Genomic DNA, 25,000 nt, shown 5'->3' on the forward strand with positions numbered 1-25,000 from the left:
GATAGATAGATAGATAGATAGATGGATGGATGGATGGGTGGATAGAGATAGTTGGAAGGACAGACAGACAGAGGGGGGAAGGAGGGGGAGAGGGAGTCAGAAACAGCGAGACAGTTAAAGACAGAGAGGGAAAGGGAGGGAGATAGAGAGACAGAGAGTCAGAGTCAGAGAGGGAGGGACAGACAGGGAAAGGGGGAGCACGATTTGAACCTGCTTCTCCTTAACTTGAAATCTATCGTGATATCCACTCAGCCACAGAGTGGCTCTTTGTGGCTTCTCTGCACTATACCACCGCGCCTCTCCCGAGCAGTCCAGAAGGCTTGGGTTCACATCTTTCCTCTCACACACAGCAGCTGTAGGACTCTGGGAAAGTCATTTTACCCCTCCGCGCCAGGCAAATCTCTAAGACCATAACTTACAAATAGACTATCAATCCTCCTTTGTGCTGCTCAGTCCCGTGGGACTCGTGACTCTATTTGCACCGGAGCGGTTCCCATTTCCTTCTCCAGCTCCCGTCGCAAAGGGGGTGAAGCGCCGAGGCCGGGCTCCCACGCTGCAGGCGCGGCCCTCCAGCTTGCCCGGCCCTCCGCCTGGGTCCCAGGCCTATTCTGTATGAAAATCTGCCCGTTTAGGAAAGGCCGGCGATCGCGGGGAGGGGCGCGGGAGCACTTGAGGTAAACCCAAGGCTGGGGTCGGGAATGGCTCTCACGGGCCTCTTTGAGAATGGTCGGCGCAAGGCAAGAAAATGAGCCTCGGCCTGGAGCAGCCCCAGTCCCTTCCTCCCGGGGAAGGAGTCGAGTGAGACTGCTCGCTGTCTCCCGCCAGAGGGCGCGCTTTGTCCTCGGGAAGGGTCTACGCCCAGCGACGAGACGCTCTCCGACCCGCCGAGCCCGTTCTGTTTGCAGGAAGTCCCGCAGACGCGTCTTCAGCCGGGGCCGAGGCGCTGCGCTGCGCTGCGCTGCGACGCTTTAGTGCGGGCCACTAAGTCCCTCGGAGGCTCTTTGGTCTCTGAGCACCCCGAGCGCAGGCAGCACCGGGCTCTGCTTTGTCTCGCGTGGCCAGGCACGCCGAGGCCCTTCACACACGCTCCCTGCGGGGCCAGGTGAGGAAGGAGCACTTCCGGGCAGTTTGGGGCTTGGCTCGAACTTGGCTTAGCTCCGCGGAGTTGGTGGGAGGAGCGCTCCACGCCGTGGGAAAAGACGCGGGTTATTTTTAAGCAGAAATACAGGTTGTGGCGTGGGCTTATTTGGAGCGGATCGGGGTGCCCCACGGGAAAGGATTCCGGGGCTAGGAAATGACAAACGAAGCTACAGTGGGACACTGAAGGGGGCTCGCAGTGCGGTTCGGTTTTCCCAAATTCGCTGTAGCACCGTCATGAGAGTGCCAGCAAAGAGTCACGAACACCCGAGTTCAAATCCAGCCTCAGGCGCCAGCTGTGTTATCCTGGGCAAGTCGCTTCACCGTGCTGGCCTCGGTTTTCCGGAAAGTGAATGAGCACCCAGAGCCCAAGGCTGCTGTGAGCATCGAACGAGCTGGTAAAGGACTTAGCAGGGCGCTGGGCACATAGCGAGTGCTAGAAAAAGTCCCGCATTACTACCGCGGCCTGCCGAGAGTTTTCTGAATCTTTGTTCCGACCTCTGAGATAGTAATGCTTGCCCGACTAAAGTAAGCTGTCTACACCTGTGCCAGCAGGAAGGGGATGTGACGGTCGTGGTCGTTGTGGCCCAGTTGTATCGCCACCGAATTCATGTTCTCGGGTCCCAGCCCGAGGGGTTCCCCGAAGGGCTTCCTCGAGGACCGGCACAGCACAAAGGAACACAAATGCCACCTGGGGAAATTGTGGGCCTCCTCTGGGCCCCCTAGAGAGGCCTTTCCTGCCCAGGAAATTGACCACAGCAGTGCTATGGACCAACCTTACCAATACCAGCCCACAGATTATACTGCTCCTCCCTTTCTTATCTGCAGGTCTTCCTTACTGTCCCTCCAGCTCAGCGGCTCTTCATATAAGAGCAGTGATTTTCCAGCTCAGTTACCTGTTCTTAGCATTGCCCAATTTAGTACTCGGAATATGGTATTATATATTTAGGATCGTCGCTATAAGGGACATTAAAAATCATCCAGTCCTGACTCCTCATTCTATACATGAGGAAGATAAGACCCAGAAAGGCGGAGAGTGACTCGTCCAAGGTCACACCGCTCTTCTGTAAATTGAAGAGTTAAAATTTCAACTCATCTTATGACTTGAAATCCCCTTTCCTTTCCCCTACACCAAGATGCTTCCCTGGTATTTCCTAAATTTAAATTTCTACTTCTACTACTCTATCACACAAGAATATTTAATTTTTACTCACCTCAGTTTCCTTACCCGTGCCTTCTTATAATTCTAAGAATCAATTTAAATATGTGAGAATATTTTTAAAATGAAAAATCTATCCACAAATAGGATGTTTGAAAGTATAGCTGGCAGTATAAATGCAGGCAAAGGTAGATTAAATTAGCCTCATTTCATAACACAAGGGTCTACTCAGAAAACCTAAGAGAACTAGCAAAGAAACTAACAGACAATTGATTCAGTGAAGCACTGAGATATAAAATAAATCCACAGCATTTTTATCTACTAATAACAAAACTTCAAATAGAAGAAATAAAGGGAAATCCCCGTTCAGTGTAATTGCAAAACAAATAAAATACCTGAGAGTCAATGTAGCAAAGCACTCTCAAAACACACAAATTCAGTTACAAAAATAATTCTTTTAACTAAGAAAAAATAATTGAAATCATTATAGAGATAGTCGTTGCTCTTAATTAGACCTCACCAATGGTTGGTAGGTAGGTTGTTGTCCTTCATGCTGTTGGGAATAAAATAGATTTGGGATTTGGCATAGGTTCTGTTAAGTGAGGGACAGGAGGAGAATCCTGTCAGGCTGTCTTAGGCCCAGCTTAGCATTTGGAGCCAAAGCTCCTGCTGGAATTCTCAGGTTCTTGTAAGAGTGGGAGTTTTCAATTGTCACTTTGTCTCCTGGAGGCAGCTTTTCCTAGCTCTCTGGCAAATTCCCTGTGAAAACTTTGGGAATGCCAGATGGCGAGTTTGGGAAAGAGAGGTGACAGTTTAACAATGGCTGGAGTAAAAAGGCTTACAGACAGAAGAAAGATCTTTTTCTCAGATCTCTGTGAGAAAGCAGAGTGAGGACAAGCTTTGGCCTACCCAGGTGGGTAGCCATCCCTGCCTCAACTAGATTCAACTTTTACTAGACTGACAGTACAGCAGTTACTGGAAGAACTTTTGGAGACTGTATTTTAAAGAATTTATATATAACCATACCCATCAAACTACCAAAAAAACTTTTTTACTGAATTAGAAAAAACTATAACAAAGTTCATTTGGAAGAACAAAGGATCAAGGATATTCAGGGAAATCATGAAAAAAAAGTGTGAAGGAAGGTGGCCTTGCAGTCCCAGATCTCAAACTATACTATAAAGCAGCGGTCATCAAAAAAATTTAGTACTGGCTAAGAGACAGAAAGGAGGATCAATGGAATCAACTTGGGGTAAATGACCTCAGCAAGACAGTCTATGACAAACCCAAAGATCCCAGCTTTTAGGACAAAAATCCACTATTTGATAAAAACTGCTGGGAAAATTGGAAGACAGTGTGGGAGAGACTAGGTTTGGATCAATACCTCACACCCTACACCAAGAAAAACTCAGAATGGGTGAATGACCTGAATATCAAGAAGGAAAATATAAGCAAATTAGGTGGACACAGAATAGTGTACATGTCAGACCTTTGGGAAGGGAAAGACTTTAAAACCAAGCAAGACTTAGAAAGAGTCACAAAATGTAAAGTAAATAATTTTGATTACATCAAATTGAAAATGTTTTGTACAAACAAAACCAATGCAACAAAAATTAGAAGGGAAGTAACAGATTGGGAAATAATCTTCATAACAAAAACCTCTGACAAAGGTCTAATTACTCAAATTTATAAAGAGCTAAATCAATTGCACAAAAAAATCAAGCCATTCTCCAATTGATAAAAGGGTTAGGGACATGAATAGGCAATTTTCAGATAAAGAAATCAAAACTATTAACAAGCACATGAAGAAGTGTTCTACATCTCTTATAATCACAGAGATGCAAATCAAAACAACTCTGAGGTATCACCTCACACCTAGAAGATTGGCTAACATAACAGCAAAGGAAAGTAATGAATGCTGGAGGGGATGTGGCAAAGTAGGGACATTAATGCATTGCTGGGGGAGTTGTGAACTGATCCAACCATTCTGGAGGGCAATTTGGAACTATGCCCAAAGGGCACTAAAAGACTGTCTGCCCTTTGGTCCAGCCACAGCACTGCAGGGTTTGTATCCCAAAGAGATAATAAGGAAAGACTTGTACAAGAATATTCATAGCTGTGCTCTTTGTGGTGGCCAAAAACTGGAAAACGAGGGGATGCCCATCAATTGGGGAATGGCTGAACAAACTATGGTATCTGTTGGTGATGGAATACTATTGTGCTCAAAGGAATAATAAAGTGGAGGAATTCCATGGAGACTGGAACAACCTCCAGGAAGTGATGCAGAGCGAGAGGAGCAGAACCAGGAGAACATTGTACACAGAGACAAACACACTGTGGTATAATCGAATGTAATGGACTTCTCCATTAGTGGCGGTGTAATGTCCCTGAACAATCTGCAGGGATCTAGGAGAAAAAACACTATCCATAAGCAAAGGACAAACTGTGGGAGTGGAAACACCGAGGAAAAGCAACTGCCTGAATACAGAGGTTGAGGGGACATGACAGAGGACAGACTCTAAATGAACACTCTAATGCAAATACTATCAACAAAGCAATGGGTTCAAATCAAGAAAACATCTAATGCCCAGTGGACTTACGCGTCGGCTATGGGGGGTGGGGGGGAGGAAAAGAAAATGATCTATGTCTTTAACGAATAATGCTTGGAAATGATCAAATAAAATATATTAAAAAAAAAAAAACTACATCCTGAGGGCCTTGGCCCTTTACCTAGTAACCAGCAGATATGGATGGGGTGGATGGGGTGTTCAGGGAAAACAGTCCCCTCGGGCATGAGGAATTGCCATGCCCTTTTCAGGACTACTCATGTGCTTTTGGTGTCCCCCTTCCACCAAGCTCTCCTCTGTGGCTCCACAAAGCCATTATAGCATGCACAGAAGCCACCCTCGGGTGAAACCTTCCCAGCAGGCAGGCTAACCCAGGTTGAGGGTAATTGATGGGTCTCAGGGCTGCCAGCGAGTTAGGGGGTGACTATTTCCAGTAGAGCAATGCAGCGAGGGAAATGACAGGGTGCAAAGAGTTTGACTGACAAGCCCTCAAGACTCAGAACTCTCCTGGGGCTGACAAGAAAAGTTGCAACCTGTTAAAGAGACAGTTTGTCTGGAGCTGAGAAGTGAAGCCTGAAGGGGGCAGACCTGATCTCTCCTGGCCTCCCTTGGACAGCTTGGAAGCAGCCTCTGAATACCGTCAAGCAAGAGTGAGCAGGAGTTTCCCCAATACCCTCTGGTGGACAGAGAGGAAAACTGGAGGAAATCCGTCCCTCTTTTGGACATCGGAAGACTCAGCTGGATCCCATCAAAGGACTCTCGGAGGGTGAGACAGCTGTTGGACTTGCCTGTCGGATTTTATGTCATTAGTTAAGGTCGTTAAATAGTGGTTTTAATTTCAGCTTAATTAGAGGGTAAAGCAGACAGGTTTTCCTTCCTCCCTTCTCTGTTAGTAAATGCAGTATTGTGTATAAGTGCTGTTTTCTCTTTGTATTACCTTCCTTCCTTCTTTCCGACATATAGATTGAACAGCAGACTGCTCTCCGCCACCTCTAGGATGGGTGGATGGGAACAGTGTGTACCAACAATCATCTGTGGCCGTCCGCCATATCCCTGGCCATCACCAGCCACCCTGACTTTTGCCTCGCCACTGGCTGAGGCTGAGGACTCTGCAGCTCCGCCTCATCGAAGTCCAAGTCACAGGCCCGTCCAGACAGGGCCCCGTGATGTCGTCGGTTCCCTCTGAAATGAAGGATGGACAACAGCATGACAGGCCTTTCATCAATGCTTTCTCGTTCATTCGTGCACTGCTGAGGACCAGAAGCGGCCAAACGCTATCAATTCACAGCAGAGAAGAGAAGAATTAGGAAACGACCGCCAAGAGAGATGGCGCCCGAGAGGTTTGCCCAGAGACCATCCTGAGTGGCTGGCCCTCAGCAGCCCAGAGTACAGCGTATCCACGGGAGCCCCTTGTGGGGCCGCTGCCCTGGACTGGGGGCACAGCCTTCTTGAAATCTCGTTTCCTGGCCAGCTTCAGCCATTCTGAGCCGGGGCAGGACTGTGCCAAAGGCTTCTGTGACCCTTAGTAACGCCTGTAGGGCAGAAGGGCAGGAGCTAGGCAATCTGAAGTATCATGATCAGGAGGATGCTGCGGCGCCGTTCGCATCTCTCCGCTCTCCTCTCTGAGGCAGCACATGACTGCGTGAAGACGGACGGTGTGCAGAAACCCTGTTTATTCACGACATATCACAACACATAAAGGAAGGGTGCCCCAAACTAAGGGACTCATTTCTCCACCCGCTCTTCTACATTTGCCTCCCGGCACGTCTTCTGCCTCTTCAGGCTACTCCGAACTGCTTAAGATTCACCCAAAACCCCAAAGGCGACCTGACTAAACCAATCTAGAACCCTTATCAAAAGTAACTTCACTGGTCAAGAAGGTCTCCGAGTCCCTAGAGCCGCTTAGCCCAATGTCTCCCAGCCTATCCGACCAGAGCGCATCTCTGAAACGTCTCTCAGAGCTCAGGCAAACAGTCCTTCGGTCCTTCTCCTCCCCAAACAGTTCAACACAGCAGATTTTTTTAAACCCTCACCTTCTGTATTGACTCCAAGGCAGGAGAGCGGTCACTAGGCCAGGGGGGTCAAGGGACTGGCCCAGGGTCACCCTGCTGGGGAGTGGCTGAGGTCAGATTTGAACCCAGGACCTCCCGTCTCTAGGGCTGGTTCTCCATCCACTGAGCCACCCAGCTGCCCCTCAACACAGCAGATTTGAAGGCTTTTTCTCGCATTCTCGTAGTCTGGAAAGAAGCAAGTTCTCTCTTCCCTGCTGCCCCAGAGCGCGAGGTCTGAGCTGCACGTGCCTTCGCCAGAAGTCAGAGAGACCGTGACCAATGCCAGAACTTTGTCCGCTTCCCTCCTTCCGAGTCCTCATCTCACCACAGAGCTCTATCTTGCCTGCGGTCCCAGAGACGCCTTCAGCTTCCTGCTCGCGGCTCTCTGTTTCTGATCTCGTTCCTGCGTCACAGAGTTAGGAAGGGCCCCGTGTCTGCCCATTTCCAGGCCTGGCGCTCCAGCCCTGGGCCACCTCCCGCCCAGCCTTGCATGTACGCCTTCCGCGCCTACAGCCTGCTCTTGCTTCATCGTCCACATAAGGAAGGGACAGCAGCTCTATTTCGGGAGAAGGAAACTCCCGGGGAGAAAAAGCTGCCCCTACAAGCGGAGGCCAGCAATCTCTCTGGGACGGAGCAGCCCTAGACAGCTGTCTAGAAGTCTGAGAAGTTCAAGAGCCCGCCCTGGGTCCCACAGTCAGGGACGGGGCTCCCGGCCTCCCAGGCCAGTTCTCTGCCCCCCTTCTGTCACTCACAGCACTTGTGCCTCATCAGCTAAACGTATTTCAGAGAGCAGAGCTGGCTGTCAGATTTCCCACGGACCCCTTTTGTCCTCCTCAGTAAAAGGGCTTCTTGCTCTGTCTGCAGAGCTTCCCATTGGGTCTGGGGGCTCTCAATGTAGCCTCGCCCTGACCACAGAGATCAAAGGAAGGGGAAGGGCCCACTAAGCCCCACTATGTGCCAGTGGCTCTGCGCATAGTTCCTCCGGACTGGAAACCGAGGGAGTGCTCTTCTGCTGGGGCACCGCTGAAGGGATTGTGCCATCCCAATGGAATGGAAGACAGCTGGACTACCGGAGAGGACGGCGTGGACAGTCCTGGAGCAATGTATACAGAGCCAGCAATGTTCTAGAGAAAAACTGCCTTGAAAGGCATGTATTCGAATAATACTAGCTAGCACTTAGCCGGTGCTCTAAGGTTTGAGAAATGCTTCACACAATAGTTTCTCATTCAGACCTTGCAAAATCCCTGGGAGATGGGTGCTATCCTGATCAACAGAGGCCAAATGACTTGCCCAGCATCCATTGCATGACAAGTTTCTGAGGCAGGATTTGAACTCATGTCTTCCTGACTGCATGCCCTAGACCGTCTCTATTGAGCTACCTAGTGGTGTCTAATCAGAGTTCTCATTTAGACTTGGATAACCACCAAAGGAGAATGAAAACGAAGCATGCCACCCACGTCCTAACAGAGAGGTGAGGCAGAGACCAACAAGGCAGAATGAGAAATACATTTTTGGACATGACTAGTGAGGAAATTCACAGTGCTTGCTTATCTATATTTGTTATATGATGGGGAGTGGGGAGGGAGCCCCAATAAAAGGAGGAAACCAAGGAGGATAATTACTTGTTAACTGGAAGAAGAAGAATGCTAAAATCTATCTGTTAAATCCCAAGTCATTTTTCTGGGTGCTCTGAAATTCTTCTAAAGCCGGACATAACCTCAATTCCCTCTTTCCTAGGTGGTTACCATGGAGATTTGGCGAGCCAAGGTGTCTGGGCAGACACGAATCAATATTTCCAATGATCCTGGGGCTGTTCTTGACCTTGAACAAACTTCCAAGAAGAACTGGAGGGGGCTCTTCTCAAGAGAAGGGGAGTCTGATGGAGCCGCAGCTGGGTGTCCATTGTAGACTGCCCAAGCAGAGGGCTAAATAATAGCCAGAGGTCTTCGGCAGTTAATAGACCCGAGTAGAGAACGTAGAGTCCAGTGCAGACCAGACCTGAGAGTAGACCTGAGGAGATAGTAGAGGAGCCAGCTGATTGTGGAGGGCCAATGACAATATATTCATCTGTTCCCTAGCACCTTGCTTTCTCCCCCTCTCTCTGGGGCACAGACACGGCCCAACTTACTGGTCCAAACTCATTCCTGTTGCCTCTCCCAGTGCCAAAGGGTAAGGGAAGATGAGGACCCATTTTGTGTCTTCCTGCCTGCAACTCCAGTGCAGCCAGACATGGCCAATGTGGGAATTTGCTTTGCTCAATCATCCGTGTTTGTCACAGAGGTCTCTCCCAATTATGGGATAGGGCAGGTGAGAGGAGGAAAGGTTGGGTCTTCATTTGAATTAAAGGGAAAACATTTTTCAAAAAGAAAAAATTCTCTATCAGATTAAAGATCTTTTTCCTAAATTCATAGATTTCTTCTTTCTGTCCAAGTGGTCGAGACTAATGACAAATGCTTCTGTTCTTGCTTCCATTGATGTACCTCCTCGGTACTTGGGGGCATCACATACAAAGATGAGGAAATAGATGTTGGAATGCAATGTGTGAGGAACAACAAGAAGGCCAGTTAGGCCAGACCACGGAATGTGTAAATAGAAATGGTATATGAAAAGCCTGGAAAGTTCGACTGGCACCAGGGGGTGAATCTTGACAGTGTTCATCCGTATAAGGAGAGAAAGATATAGTCGTTCAACTGCACAGTGACCTCCAATCTCTCCACCCTTTAATTCTTTCCCAAGTCATCACCCCCTGACGTGGCTACTAATTCTTCCCTTCCCTATCTTGACTAATTGGTGAACCAGTTCAACTCTACACTTGAGTCCCTTGTCCCCTGTTCATCGTGCCTTCTTGGCAAACTTCATCCTTGGATTACTCCCACTGTCCACCACCTTCATTTCTACTCATGTGCTACTAAATGGAGCTCAAGGAAACGGGAAGCCATGCTGAATGGATCCACTTTACTAAAGTAAGGCAGTCCTCTTACACTTCCCTAACTCATTCACTATCCTCCTCACCACAGCTTTTTATCCCTCCTCAAGCTTCCCATGGCAGCGTTATGATAGAGGTTTCAAACCCTACAACTGGAGTTACAGTCTGGGAAATTGATGGAGGCTCAGCCACAGTGGGGGAGGGGCCCCAGGAGATGTTCTGGAATCTGGGGAGAGCAAGAGTTTCTGGGGAGAGAGGCAGTTAGCTCTCAATCCTGAGACAGCCTAAGGAGAGGGCTGGTCATGACTTTGCTCCTGAGGAAAGACTTACCTCTTCTCCTGGTGATTTGGACATCCTTCCCCCCACCAATTCCTAACTGACGTGGTAGTTGGAGAAGACAGCTGACAAGATCATCTCACAGGTCCTGGTGCCCGGGGTCTGAACTGAGCCCGTGGACCATGACCAGGGCCATCCAAGCCTAAATCTCAGGGGCCCAAAGCCGCCAAGGCCTGGGTTCCCCAACTTGAGGAGAGAGGTAAGGGCAGCTAGAATAGGGATCTTTTCCCCTCTTTCCTCACCAAAAAACCCTTCCCGCAGCCATTTCCTTGTGTTATTCCCCAACTGAATTAGTTTAGAATAAGGTTGTCATTTTTCCCCCAACTGACTCTAGTGTGAGTGGGAAAGAGTTCCAGCTTAAGGGGGATGGTAACTCTCTCTCTCTTTGAGGAAATATATTAGTAGTAGAGGGAAGTCAAGAGGCAGTTTGGGGTGAGCGGTCATAGATGAGGAGAGGCTGAAGGGGGGAACTCCTCATTCCCCCTCTCCTCTCCCTTGGCCAAGCTAAACAGCAGCTGTCTCCCCTGGACCCTGCTTTAAGGGGGAAGATATCCATTCCTCCTCTATCCCTTTTACCACCAGACATAACCTCCATCACAGCTCCTCCCCCTCATTCCCTTAGTTAAGGATTTTGCCACATACTTACCCTAAAAAAGAGTCAATTTACCAAAAACTCTCCCTACTCCTGCCTCAGCTCATTTTACTCTGATATCTTCTACTATCGCCTTCATCTCTGTCTCACATAAAGAAGGGGCCCTTCTCCTTACCAAGGCAAACCCTTCTAAACCTTTGATCCCACTCCTGACTCCATCTATAGTGTCTGCTTCAGCTGATTTCTCCCTCTATTACCACCCGCCATCTCACTAATCTTTCATCTCTTCCTATCCGGTTCCCTGCGGTAGGCTGTTTCCTTGTAACCTTCAACCTGCTCATGTCTCTCGTACCCTTAAAAAAAAACTCACTGCACCATAAGAAATGATGGCAGGCTATTTTTTTGATTAGGCAGCAACTACATGGGATAATGGACAGTGAAATGAGTAGAACCAAGAGAATATTCTATGTAGCTACAGATTTACTACTTGAAGAAATTTTAAATATCACCTCCAGAGAATGACCTAAAAAATGGAAGCATGAAAGATGTCATTTATCCGTCTCCTAGCTGATGCCTTCTACAAGACAAGGAGGGAGGGGAGGAAGGAATTGAGACACTTATAAATAAAGTCTATTAAATAAATAAGTACAGTTAAATTTCTTAAAATAAGAAGTAAACTTACTCTTTAAAAAGCTATTTACTATGTGATTTCTCTTCTATATGGCCTTTTGATAACTAACCTCTCTGAGAGTCACGGAGTATCAGTGACTTCACATCTTTTCCCTCTATTTTCTTCACTCTCTGCAGTAGAGCTTCTGACTTCATCATTCAACTGAACTTTGTCCTCTCCAAATTGCCAATCAACTCCTAATTGCCAAATCGAATCTCCTCCACCTTCCTCCTTCTTGATCTCTCTAGAAACTCTGACCCTGGTTGAGCACCTGCCTGTCCTGATCCTGCATCTTCTCTAGGCTTTCCTGACTGTTCTCTCCTGGTTGTCCTCCTAGGTTATGCTCATGAACTGTAGATGCCTTTTAAAAGTCTGTTCTTGGCCCTCTTCTCTTCTCCTGAGGTCATAATGCCTCCCTTGATGTAATTACATCAGCTCCCATGGGTTTGATTCATGTCTGTATTCATGTAACAGATCTCTTTATTGAGCCCTAACCTCCAGTTTCACATCACCAACTGCATCTTGGCTGTCTCAAAGTGGATGTCCCTTAGACATATCAAATTCAACACATCCAAAATAGAACTCGTTATATCTACCCCAAAACTCTCCCCTCTTGGATGTCCCTCAATTGAGGAATAGCTGAACAAATTGTGGCATATGATAGTGAAGGAATGTTATTGCGTGAATGTATGTATGTGGAAATGATGGACAGGATGATTTCAAGAAGAGCTGGAAAGACCTACATGAACTGATACAGAATGAAATGAGCAGAACCAAGAGAACATAGTACACAATAACAGCAACATTGTGGAATGATCAACTGTGATAGTCCAATGATCCAGGACAATTCTGAAGGACTTATGACAAAGTATGCTCTCCACCACCAGAGAAAGAACTGTGGGGGTTAGAATGCAGATGAAAGCAGACTATTTTTCACTTTTGTTTATTTGTGTTTTTTACTTGGGAGTTTTGGTTTTATAGTATTCCCTTGCCACAGGGTCCCAGATGGAAGTATCTTTTGCATGATAATACATGTGTAATCCAAACCAAATTGCTTACCATCTCTGAGATGTGGAAAGGAATGGAGGGAGGGAGATAATTTGGATCTTATAACATATATCAAAAATTGCTATTACATGTAACTGGCAAAATAAAATATCTTTTAAAAATAGGTTAAAAAAATTTTAATCTCTCCCCTCTTCTGAACTTCCCTATTACCTCAATGGCACCATCAATTTTACCCCACCCCCCCAGTCACCCAAGTTTACAATCTCAGTCCTCTTCAACTCTTCACTCACACTCATCCCATACAGCCAATCTGTTTCCAAGTTTTGTCATCTTTAACTTCGCAATCTCTCTAATATATATCCCCATCTCTTCCCTCACAGTGTCACCACTCTGGTTCAGGTTTGATCACCTTATACCCATCTTCTTGGAATAGCCTTGTGATTGGTCTCTCGGTCTCAAATTCTCTCCCCATTCTTGTCCATTTTCCACTTAACTGCCAAAACAACCTCCCTAAAGTATAAATCTGACCATGTCACCTCACTCCAGTAGACTCCAGTGACTTCCTATTATGCCTCCAGGATTAAATATAAAGTTCTTTAAAACTCCCACTGGAATTAATTATGCTTGACTATACAATTTGTTATAAGGTTGGCTTGAATTTTTTCCCACTGGGAGGGAGAAACATTGGGTTGTGTTTATGGAAAAATTAATTTTATTTAAAAATAAAGATTATGCACATTCTACCACTAATTAAAATTTCAAAATGCACTACTGGTGTTGTTCTAGTCTCTCACTGTACATGCCAAGGGAAAACACTAAGAAAACAGAGCTAGGGCTTACCATTTTTACTAGATTTATAGCAAAATGACAAAGATTTCATTTTTTTTAATTCTTGAAAAGGCTACTGTTGACAGAGATATTTGAAGATTAATTCTACCAGGTTTAATAATCCTCTTCCTATAGCATGAAGGACATTTTTCTATTCGGTAGCTATATTAACTGTAGGGCATATTGTTCATTCTGGGATCTGACATGAGAGAATTCCCTGATCAGAGATATGGTTAAGGCAGGGATTCTGGGGTCCTACTGACAGACACGAAAATTTAGAGAAGCACAGATTTAACTCTGGTCTCCTTTAGCAGAACAGAAAGAAGTGGGGAACCTGGAATTTCCATGGGAGATGTCATTCTGGACAGAATTTTCTCCTTCAAGGACTCTCTCACCAGTCTAACTTTGGTAAAGGAGCTAGAAAAAGCTCTTTTCTCTTGGTGGTAGGACACTAGAAGAAGAGCAGACTACAGCCTCCCTTCTCTCTGCCTTCCTTCACTTCCTTCCTCATCCCTTCCACAGAGTTTCTCCTCTTTCATCTTTCCTTTCCACATAAACCAACCTCTCTTTTTCCTTCCCTTTGCCAACAGCCAAACTTCCTCTCATCAAGAATAATGACTAACATTCATATAGCACATTCATATTTTCAATTCACCTTACAAATATTCTGTCATTTGATCCTTACAACAGTCCTGAGAGGAAAATGCTATTATTAAACCAAGGCACAGAGAAATCACACAGCCAGTGCCTTGAGCAGAATTTGAACTCATGTCTTTCTAACCTCGCATCCAATATGCTATCCACTGTGCCACTTAGCTGCCTCAAGGATGAATACTCCTGGTCCATGCCTTCCCTCCCCAGTGCTACTTTGGAGAGAACGTCCTTGCCATCTCTTTTGCAGAGAAGAGCATGGGGCTCCACATCTCATGGGAATTCCAAGGCCAATTTCAATCCTAAAGTCCTGACATCCAAGCTTCCATAGCAGCTAACCATTCCTCCTATTTGACATCAATTGTCTTCATTACTTACATATTTTCACATCTTGAAGCACAGGTTGATGGGGGGAAGAAGGGTCAGTTTTCTGCGGCTTTCCCTGGGTGCTGAAATTGCTAGTTCTGGTTCTGCCCATAGTGTAAGTTATAGCCTTCCTGTCTGGGGAAAAATAGAAGTTGGTGGCCAGAAACTTCCTGCACAGCAAGGGTCAGAAGTGTTCATCCAAAAAAAGAGAGCCCAGGATGAGGGATATGGACCATGCAAGCCAGAAGTAGGGGAAGTAGCATCTGGTCAGAAGAGGGAAACAAAGGAAAATCAAGAACAGAGTGCCAAGATTGAGCCAAGCTGCGCCCAAAGTCAGGCCCCAAGGCTCCAAAGACCAGCCAGGCTTTTCTCAATGTGTTGTACTCATGTTCTATAGATGCAGGGGTCTGGGCCCAGTCACATGCAGTGCCTGTCTCAAGAGAGCGAATGGGTCTGAGGAATGGAAGGCAGAAGGATATTCTTTTTAATTCACTGTAACTTTTTTCATTGATTGAAAAGATCTTAAGATCATAGCTTTTGAGCTGAAAAGGACCTTGGAGACTAGCTCACCCAAACCTTCTCCCTCCTCCCCGTTTTCAGGAGAGGAATCAGCTAGGAGGCTTAATGGATAGAGCACTGGGCTTGGAATCAAGAACATTTATCTTCATGCATTTAAATCCAGCCTCAAACACTTACCAGCTATGTGACCCTGGGCAAATCACATAATCCTGTTTGCCTCACTTCCTCATCTGTAAAAGGAGCTGGAGAAAGAAAAGGCAAAGCGTTCCAGTGTCCTTGCCAAGAAAGCCCTAGATGGTCTCAGGAAGAGTTGGACACAACTGGACAGGACTGAACAACCAGAGGGGTTAACTAATACATAGGTAACAAAATTTGACCTCGGATCCTCTGACTTAAGAGTCGATGTATTTTCCACTGTACCACACTGACTTTCTAAAGTATTGGTGGACCGTGATCCTTCATTTTCAAAGAGATGTGAGGTGATGATGTCTTGACTTCCGATGAACTGAAGTGAGGGAGAGGTGCACAAAGTCATCAGTCTTACCCTGTCTTCCAGAGTCAGCCAAGTCCAATGGCAAGGCAAAAGTGGGGATGACTGGGAATGGTTTGGGATGCAGTGGAGGACCTTGGGGTTTTCAATGTCTCCCCAAGTGCTCCAATCCCCTGCTTCAGCCACCTTCATGGACATTGGACCAAATTGTTCTTATTCTTCAGGGGGAAGTCTTCCCATGCATGGGATGGATGGCCCTCTGACTCATGAATGGGTTTGAGACCTGTCAGTCATCTGCTGACATGGTTTTAGGAGGATGTGGCCATGGTGCATGCTAGAGCTTCTTGGAGCCACAGGTGAGAGCGGGGTGGCAGGTAGACACCAACAGCACATAAGCAGCCCCCAAAAGGGCTCAGCAAGCTCTCCCGTGAGAGGTGTTACTCCCAGAACTCTCCATACCCCACCTTTCCAAATAAATCCATTCAGGGCATTTATCCCTGGTCTTCCTTTTGTAGGTTTGAAGTTTTAAGCGTCAGGACAATCTCATCACTACTTTGGAGTCGGTTCTCCCAGGCGAGCCCAAGTTATCCAACATCGCCTAGTGTGTTCAGCTGCCTTGCTGCTGCAGATTCTGTCGATTCTCTGGTTTCTCTTCAGGTTTCTCTACTCAAAGTAAAGACAAGGTTCCAGAGGAGGCAGGAAGAGCTGGCCTCATCTGCTTTTTAAGCTGAGTTTTAAAGGAAACAGGTCTTGTACCATCAGACAGCAAGGGCTCTTGGGAAGGCTCTCGCCCATCCTCTCCCTTGAGAATTCTTTTTTACTTTCTCTTAACGCCCAGAAAAATGGCCTTTCAGTGTGTGCCTCTGAACACAGGGGAAAGAATTCCTCCAGGGTCACTGCAGGGAATCCACCCCATCTCCCCCCTGCCCTCTCAATCCCGGAATTCTCAGGTGAGGGGCACCTTCGAGGGCACAGCGCAACAGCCGGCTCTGCAGCCAGGGGCAGACAGCCTCCCCCTCTTTGGCAGAGAGACGCTGTTAGGAGCTGGCCCTTGCACTAGGCGGCAGAAAAGGGCCGCGCACCGCCCGCAGCCCGAGGCTGCCAGGCGCTGGGCATGCCCCTTGGCGCAGAGGACTTGCAGCGCCCTGGATAGACCGAAAGCGACGGAGACCAGTGGAGTAGCGGGGGTGGCCTCTGCTGTGGCCCCACTGCGCTGCCTGCCGCCTCTGAGGGTGGCTGGGAGCTGGGCAGTACAGTGGGTAGTGCGGGAGAGGGAGGAAGCCCCGAGCGCCCCAAATCCTGCCGCGGCGCAAAGCTGGGGTCTCCTGCGAGGGGGCAGACTGCAGGAAGGGAAGGCGCGCGAGGCAGCAAGCCAGACGCCCCTAGGTCGGGCCGGGCAGGGCCTCCTTCGCCCTCCCGGCAGCATGTTCCAAGTGAAGAGGGCCGACGTCATCCCCAAAGCCGCCCCCCGCACCCTGGACCAGTTGGACTCAGTGCGGGGCGTCCTTATGCACAGGTCAGTGGCAGGGCGCGCGAGGAGAGGGCCGGGGTGGGCGGGGGTCCCCCCGCGGGCATGTAGACCTGAGAGCACCCCAGTGTCCGGACGAAGGGGGACAGGGGTTCTGGGTCCCGCTTACGTACCTCCGGGGAAAAGTAGACCTCAGTGGGGGGGGGGGGGGTCGCGCCCCCAACCTCCCTCCCAGCCCTCCTCTGCCTGAAAATGAGGCGCTCCTACCGAGGGAGGGAGGGAGGAAGGAGGAGAAGAGAGAGACAGAGACAGAGACAGAGACAGAGACAGAGACAGAGAGAGACAAAGACAGAGAGATGGGGGGGGGGGAGTGGGGATGGAGGGGGAAAAGGAAGGAGGGAAGGAAGGAGAGAACCAGCTGAGTCAAAGAGAAAACACACAACCTTTGGCAGTTTCTCACACTTCTACTGAATCTGCCCTCGAATCCCTCCAAGAGCCCCTTTTAGGGGTGCATTTAAGCGGAGGGCACAAATGTGCAGGCCCCTGGGGCCAGCCTGGCATCCCTGGCTTAGCTACAGCAGGGCCTCTGCCCATCCCGGCTCAGAGAAAACTTGGGCACCTGCGCTTGCCAGAGACCCAGGGACCCGGGGACCCAGGGAAAGCTCCTGGCCGCCGGAGACTGAAGCACCGGAACTGGGCTGAGCAGACGTGGAAGCACCAGAGAGTGTTTGAGCCCGAAACTTCCCCGCAGGGTTCTCGAGCTCCCTGGCTGGCCCGCTGGGGGCCGGGCAGGACCTGCTTTGGGGATCCATTCTGGGAAGCGCTGGACTCCAGTTGGGAGGACAGGGCGAGTGAATGCCTTGCCAGAAGTGCCAAGCTCAGGAAGGGTCTTCCGAAAAGGAGTCGCCGGGAGTCCTCTTCTCCTTAAATGCTGAGCCTTTGGGCGAAAGCCGCGGGAGGAAGGAAGGGACTTCTTGCCTTAGAAGTGAGAGTGAGAAACGCAACGAGCAAGCCGCAACCATTTCTCCTTCCGCCGTCCCGGGAAGCCAGCAATGTGGCACTTTTCTCCCAAAGAAGGACCTTGCTGGGCCCAGTAAATGCTGTGCGGCGGGCTCCCCAACAGCAGCGGGCCCCGGAATGTCTTTGGTCAAAAGGCCCCCGTCCTCGCGCGCCCCGAATGACACTGTGGAAACCGTGACCGTGAAGGAACATCGGCCAGAAACTCGAGGCGCAGCCCAGAGCGGGGCGAGGGCCGGCGTCGCGCGAATCTCTAGCGGACTTAATAGGCTCGCGCACATACTGGAAATGCTTCACGGGGCAGGCATCAAGTGGCGGAGGGATCACTGTGTGGCCTAGGCCAGAGGGTCTTCGACTTAGAACTCTTCGCTCGTCCAAGCCCCAAGAGAGGAAGGAGGGAGCTGCCTTGGACCCCAGGAATCAAGACCCCGCGATGGCCGCAGCGACAGCAGAGCGGAGCGCAGCTGCCCACTAGCGGGCTGCCAAGGCCCTTCCGTCGACTCCCAAAGAAATGCCCCCAGGTGCTTTGGGCTCCCCTGGAATCTGAGAAAGTCTCCATGGGTTTTGTGGGGGAGCCTCAGGGCAATGGGTGGCCAGCGGTGAACATTCCATTTCAAACCAGGCCCTTGTGCCCGGTTCTTTGCTTCCCTGCTTTTTGGAAATCGGGCTTGATACATGCAGCCCCTCCGGCGGTTCTCTGCCGTTTTTGTGGAACAACGACTTTACAAAGGAAACTTACGAATCTTTTTTTTTACGTTTTGCTAGCACTTCTCCAACCTTGTGTTATGTTTCTGTTTGAAAAGACCCTTCTCAGCCCTCCACAGACAGCATCTTCGCGAGGTCACAGGCCCAAGAGAACAGTAGAATAAAGCCCGATTTTATTTTAGCCCTTTATAACTTCCCACTTCGGGTGTTTCTTTGTTTAACTAGTCCAGTGTTTTCTCTTTGCTGGGACGGATTTCCAAAGGTAAAGCAGTCAGTTGTTGAGCTTTTGAGAAAGCTGGTTGAGCCAAACCATCATTGAAACAAACTTGCAAACTCTTTTCTGCATGAAATATGTCCCTTCCGACATAATAGTGGCAAAGCAGAAAAGTCAGCTGAAGTGCTGCTTTGGGAAAACGTTGGCCTCACAGACAACCTCACATAAAACCAAAACCCCAAGTAAATCAGTGCATGCTGCCATCTGCGACCCAACTCCCACAGGTCTTCCTCTGGAGGTGGGCAGATGATATTCTTGGTCATCAGAGCCCCAGAATTGCTCCGGATCATTGGCCTGCCCAGAGGAGCTACGTCTGTCACAGTTGATCGGAGGACACTGTTGCTGTTACTGTGTCCAACCTCTCCTGGTTCTGCTGATTTCACTTTGCATCAGCTCACACAGGTTTTACAGTTCTTTCTGAAGCCAGCCTGCTCATCATGTCTTAGTATTCCATCACCATCATTTGCCACAGTTTGTTAAGCCAGTTCCCAACTGAGGGACATCCTTTTAGTTTCAACTTCTTTGTGTGGTCGTGTATTATTGAGGAAGACAGTGGAAAGAAAGCATCCTTCCTGTCCACTCATCTATTTTAATTTGAGACAGGTATTGCATAGTCCATCATCTTCATTTAGCTGACTAAGCAATTCTATTAGGGTTTCACAAAAAATTGCCAAGATTCTTTTGCATGTTGGGGGAAAGTTTCTGAGAAAGAAGATTATTAAAGATACATAGCACATAGGGGCAGCAAGAGTAGAGTGCCAGGCTTGGAGTCAGGAGAACCCGGATTCAAATCTGGCCTCAGACACTTCCCAGCTGTGTGACCTTAGACGGGTCATTTAATTTCAATTACCTAGCCCTTGCCGCTCTTTTTTTTTTCTCTTAAAATTGATATTAAGAAAGAAGGTGAGGCTTTAAAAAATTGGTGTTGCAATGGAAAGAATACTCCCCCTGATTCTTCCATTTCCTAGCCGTGTGACTCTCAGAAATCTTTAACCTGAATCCGTTTCTTCATTTGTTTAAAAAAAAAATTCCTCACAGGTAGGTGTTTATATACAGGTTTAAACAAAAATATCAGAGTACATGTTTGTTCTGGCATAAAACCAAACCTCTAGAAATATCCTGTACTGCTTGGTAACCAGGATTAAGTGACAAAAATAAGACTTGAACGAGATACATCATTCCTTTCAATTCGCTCAGCTCCCACCTTCTTTTAGAGGCTTTTGTCAGGTCCCCTGCCCAGCCCTCCACCACCACTATCCCTCCTTTTCTCCACCCCTAGAAATTCCTCTTTAGCCTGTATGTATTTCATATGTACAAAGGTGCTTGCATGTTGTCTCCCCTGTTTGACTGTGAGCTCCTAGAAGGCAAGGGTCATGGTTTTGCCCTTTTTTGGCATGTCCTTACATTTAGTAAACCCTTGCTAACTGGCTGGCACACTTTCTGTCTTGGCAAGTTCACAGCAAAGATGCCACCGTAAAAGTAGGATCTTGCTCTTTGTTTTTCAATACTTCCTGTAATTCCTACAAATTCATGTACTCTGAGCTCAACAAGGCTCTCTCTGCTGCCTGGCAGTCCTTTAATTTCTCGAGTCTCCATTTCCAGCTCCATGATGGCTATTTACAATCTTCTCTTCTTTCCTCAGCTCTCCCAATTTCCTATTCCTTCTTTCCCTTTGCTAGCTCATCTTCCATTATCCCTCCACTTAACTCCATCCCAATTGTGAGTCCCCCCTCCCCAGACTCTTAGAAGGAGCCAGATAGAATCTGTCTGACTTGAGTTCAAATCTTCCTGACTCTAAGCTCAGGGCTCTCTCCACTGCTTACCATCCACTGATTAAAGTCAAATTCAAATCCTGTAGATATTTGTGAAAAGCTCTTGTTCTGTAACATGGCATAGTGGGTAGAGATTTGGTTTTGAAGCCAGGAGGACATGTATTCATGTCCGACCTCTGCGTGATTATGGGCAGGTTGCCAAACCTCTGTGAGCTCTAAGCAGTTCTCTAAAGAATAGGAGTCCGAGAAGTAGTGATCTGCACTTCCCCAAGTGGGAATTCCCCATTCTAGTGAAGTCACAAGTCCAGCCCCTGTCCCTTTCCTCTTCTGGGCAAGTCATATGCTAGGTGCTGGTAAGAGAGAAATAAAACACCTTTGCCCTGGTCCTCAGGGAGCTCCCATTCTATCGGTGGGGAATCGAGGCTAGAACACACTCACAGATGAGAATGATACTAGGTCAGAAGTGATGGAGGTGGATGGGGAGATCCAGGAAACATTGTTCTAGGACTATTTGGGAAGGAAGGGAAAGCTTTTAGGCAGAGGGCCAAGGAGCAGGGTGGTTAGGGAAGGCTGGGCTGCTGGTAAATATGAGAAGTGTAATAATTGAAGGAATTGTTGAGGATTGAAGAGGTACAGGGGATAAGCAAGGTTTTGTAACAGGGAAAGAAGGAGTTGAAGGGATAGAGGGAATATGGATGCTGGTGAGGTAAAAGGAGAGAGATACCCCCCTGATGAGAGTCTATCTGTGAAAAATGGGGTTCCTGAGAAATGGGCCAACTATGATAGCCTGAGAGGATATCTTCTCTACTGATTGATGTTGAAGATACCCCAGGGCAGGTAAGCATGAATCCCCTTGAGGAATAAGCCTCCCCCTATCAAGGTCACCCTGCAGGGGTCCAATAAGGACCTTTTATGGTTGAATGGCTGTCCTTAGGGTCTACTCCTTCTATGTCCCCCTGAAATGATAGTTCTCCCCTTATCTGACTGGGGGTTATTTAAATAAAGATAAATTTAATAACAAGTTTGGATCGGGAAGATATCAGGATAGAGGGAAGAGGTGTTCCCTATACTTTTCCCCAGATTCCCAGATTTTCCAGTCTCAGCTTTTGAAATCAGCCAGGCTTCGAAGGCTGGTGGAGGGTTTCTTTTATTCCTGTCTATGCTAATCTATGCTAGCTTTCTTAAATTCAAAATCTTAGCAGTAGACAGCAAGAGGAAGAAAAGGTTCTGACCTTCAAAGCTGGTTGGGCCTGTCTTTTCTTCGGGCTAGGGCCCCTAAAGGCCAGCCTTATAGTTCAAACCACTCCCCTTAAATCCTTTTGTTAGATGACATGATCACAGGAATCCAGATAGAGCACACAGTTGGAAAATATCCCAGAATAGAGGTACTTCTATCCAGAGACCAGGAGAGAGCACTTCTTCCAGTCCAAGAGCCAGGAAAGAGAGACCTCAAGAGTAACTGTCACTCTCCCCCATCACTTCTCCCCCCACCAACTGTCATCATTGTCAATATCTTCACTCCAACATTCCAACTGCTGTCGGTTCCACCTCAGTGGCAGAAAGGCCAAAAGCTTGATTCAGTTTTCCTTTCCACAGAAGGAAGCTCACCCCAGACACAGAATGATATGTGTGAATGGACCAAGATAAGAGATGGCAGGTCTGGTTCAAGCAATTTGGCTTGGAAAGGTTGTTTGGGGTCAGTCATTTTTCAGTCATATCTAACCCTTTGTGACCCCACTGGAGTCGTTTGCCATTCTCCTTCCCCAGCTCATTTTACAGATGAGAAAATGGAGGCAACAAGATGAAATGACTTGCGTAGAATCATATATCTAGTGTCTGAGGCCAGATTTAAATTCAGGGAAATGAGTCTTCCTGACTCCATGCTCAGCACTCTATCCACTGCAACACCAAGCTGCTTAAACCTAGAATGTATAAAAAGAAGTGAATTAAGGATGGATAGATAGGCAGGAACCATAGTAGGAAGCCAGATCAAACGAGTTTATCCTTGGCTCTGTCCTTTGGCTTGTCAGAAGCAGGAGTTTGTTTTTTTTCCCCTGGAAGCAACAAAAAGTCCCTGACAGTATTCGAACAGAGGAGAGACCTGGTTAGACCCACGTGCTTTAGAAGAATTTAACCAGCAATTAAAGAGAAGTACTGGGAGGCCAGGTGATCATTTATGAATTTAGTGACAGGCCAAGGGTAATGAGCACCTGAATTGGGATGGCACCCATGTCAATGGAGAAAGGGGAATTGGCCAAGATAGGCAGAAGAAACAAGATTTAGTAATGAGTCAGAGCCTGGGAGTGAGAGAGTCAGGGAAGTTGGAGATGGCTGATTGTTGAATAACATGCCAAAACAATGATTCATCTTGAGTGTAAATCTGTCCTTCTAACTTCTGGATTTGCAAAACCAATGGCAGAACAGCACCTGCTGTCTTTAGAGCCCTGGAAGAGGAAGGGGCTCTCTGAGTCCAGGACCAGCAGACTTCAGGGGAAAGGAGGCCCTTTGAGACATTTTCATTGTTGGCTCAAATCATAAATGTATGCCAGAAGATTGTGGCCTCCAGATTAAATGCTTCACCTAAAACAAAAGAGAACAAACTGAGGAATCTTTTGAAGTCTTTGGCCCTCAAGAGCTAATGTTGACATCTTCAATGTGATTCATCAGAAATTGGCAAATGCTGCAAATCTGGGCCTGATTTCTTGCTTTGTTGACTTTCTAGACTTAAAAAGGTGATGGAGGAAATGTTCATCATGTAGATTAAAATTTTTTTGAAAAATTTATTTAATTAGTCAATTTAGAACATTATTCCTTGTTTACAAGAATCATATTCTTTCCCTCCCTCCTCTCCCCCACCCCTTCCGGTAGCTGACGCACAATTCCACTGGGTTTTACGTGTGTCCCTGTTCAGAACCTATTTCCATGTTGTTGATGTTTGCACTAGGATGATCATTTAGAGTCTACCTCCCCAACCATATCCCCAGTGACTCATGTGATCAAGCAGTTGTTTTTCTTCTGTGTTTCTACTCCCACAGTTCTTCCTCTGGGTGTGGATAGTGTTTTTTCTCATAAGCCCTTCAGAATTGTCCTGGGTCATTGCATTGCCACTAATGGTGAAGTCCATTACGTTCAATTGTACCACAGTGTATCTGTTAGATTAAATCTAAAAGTGTTCCTTCCCTGCTTTTTTCTTGGAGAGAAATATTGTGAAATATTTACCAACATCCTTTTCACTGGATTTAACTGGATTCGTGGGGCCAGATGTCAGCTCCAAGGGAAATGGGCCCAAGACCTCATGTGTCACAGCACTGCCTCTCACTGTATTGACAGGAAAGGAATCCAACCAAGGGTAGACAGCAACAAGAGGAAGGGCTAAGGCAACTAAGGCGACTTTTGAAAGGGCCTCCAGTTTGGGTTCTACAGCTCTAGTCAGCCAAAGAGCTTGCCATTCACCCCACAGTGAAGGTGAAGGAACCAGCTGCAGAATGGCTGCACCTACTCCCAAGTCTCTCTAAGACACTTCCATGAGTCTCTTAGAAGAAGTGTGTTAAAACACACTCAGGCATCCTGCCTGGGATCAGAAGAACTGAGCTGAGCTGACTGGCTGCTTCCCCATTATACGAGTACAGAGCAATCCTGAGGGGTAGACTTCATTACCTCCATTTTATCAATGAGGAAACGAAGGGTTAGAAACATTAGAGAATTTGCCCCAAATTTAGGGGGAAATTTAAGAAATGTAAAAAATGTTCATGAAAGTCTCCCCTTTCAAATTTGTTTTTACAAAGCTTCCTTTTTAATTTGCTGCTTCTAAGAGGCCTGGTTACGCAGATCATGGAGCTTCTTAGGCTTGTATATTTAAATTCACTTCGGCCTGAATGAGGGTGTGAGGGGCATCTCACTCAGCTGAGCAGCCTATTCCCCCTTTGTTGTCCTAGCCATTGGGGTTGGGGCTACTTTTTGCATATTCCTGAGCCTTCTGCTTTATTTCAGCTAGTTAAAACTGGGAAATAACTTCTTTTAAATACAGGAGTCCTTCATGAGGGCATTCAGTAAACTGGAAGGGGGACCAAGGAAATGAATGATGTATTTTTTTAATTCAATTTTTAGTTTTAATGTTTTAGAGTGTTTAAATTCCAGAGATTAAGACTCCAATCCTTTTTGAAAAATATCATGTGCCATAGTGTAGTGCATTAAAGTCATATTAGTTCATTCCAGAGAGAATCACAATAATGTGCATTTTTATATTCTTTTTAAATAATAAAATGAAAATGACCTCTGGTGACGCTATTGCTGCTAGGCTCTCCTACTCTAGGGGAAGGATTCTTTGGACTTGCCAGAGATAGTAAATATTTCATTCTGTTTGTGTCCCAATTGTATTGTTTACCTAATTTAGATGTAATCCTTGGCAGTAGGGAACTTATGTTTCTTGGGCTTCTGCCTAGAGCATCACTGATCCTCTGCATG

The 25,000-nt window shown here is 47.3% G+C and overlaps 1 long non-coding RNA gene across 1 annotated transcript; it reads left to right on the forward strand.

Annotated features, from left to right (window-relative positions):
• The first annotated feature begins 367 nt into the window (after nt 1-367).
• On the forward strand, nt 368-9,318 carry LOC103097841 (uncharacterized). Its single transcript, XR_008913073.1, has 2 exons — nt 368-1,102; nt 8,652-9,318. It is a non-coding gene; the product is annotated as an uncharacterized LOC103097841 (long non-coding RNA).
• Nucleotides 9,319-25,000: the final 15,682 nt, after the last annotated feature.

Source organism: Monodelphis domestica, chromosome 6 (assembly GCF_027887165.1).
Source record: "Monodelphis domestica isolate mMonDom1 chromosome 6, mMonDom1.pri, whole genome shotgun sequence".
Taxonomy (NCBI): domain Eukaryota; kingdom Metazoa; phylum Chordata; class Mammalia; order Didelphimorphia; family Didelphidae; genus Monodelphis; species Monodelphis domestica.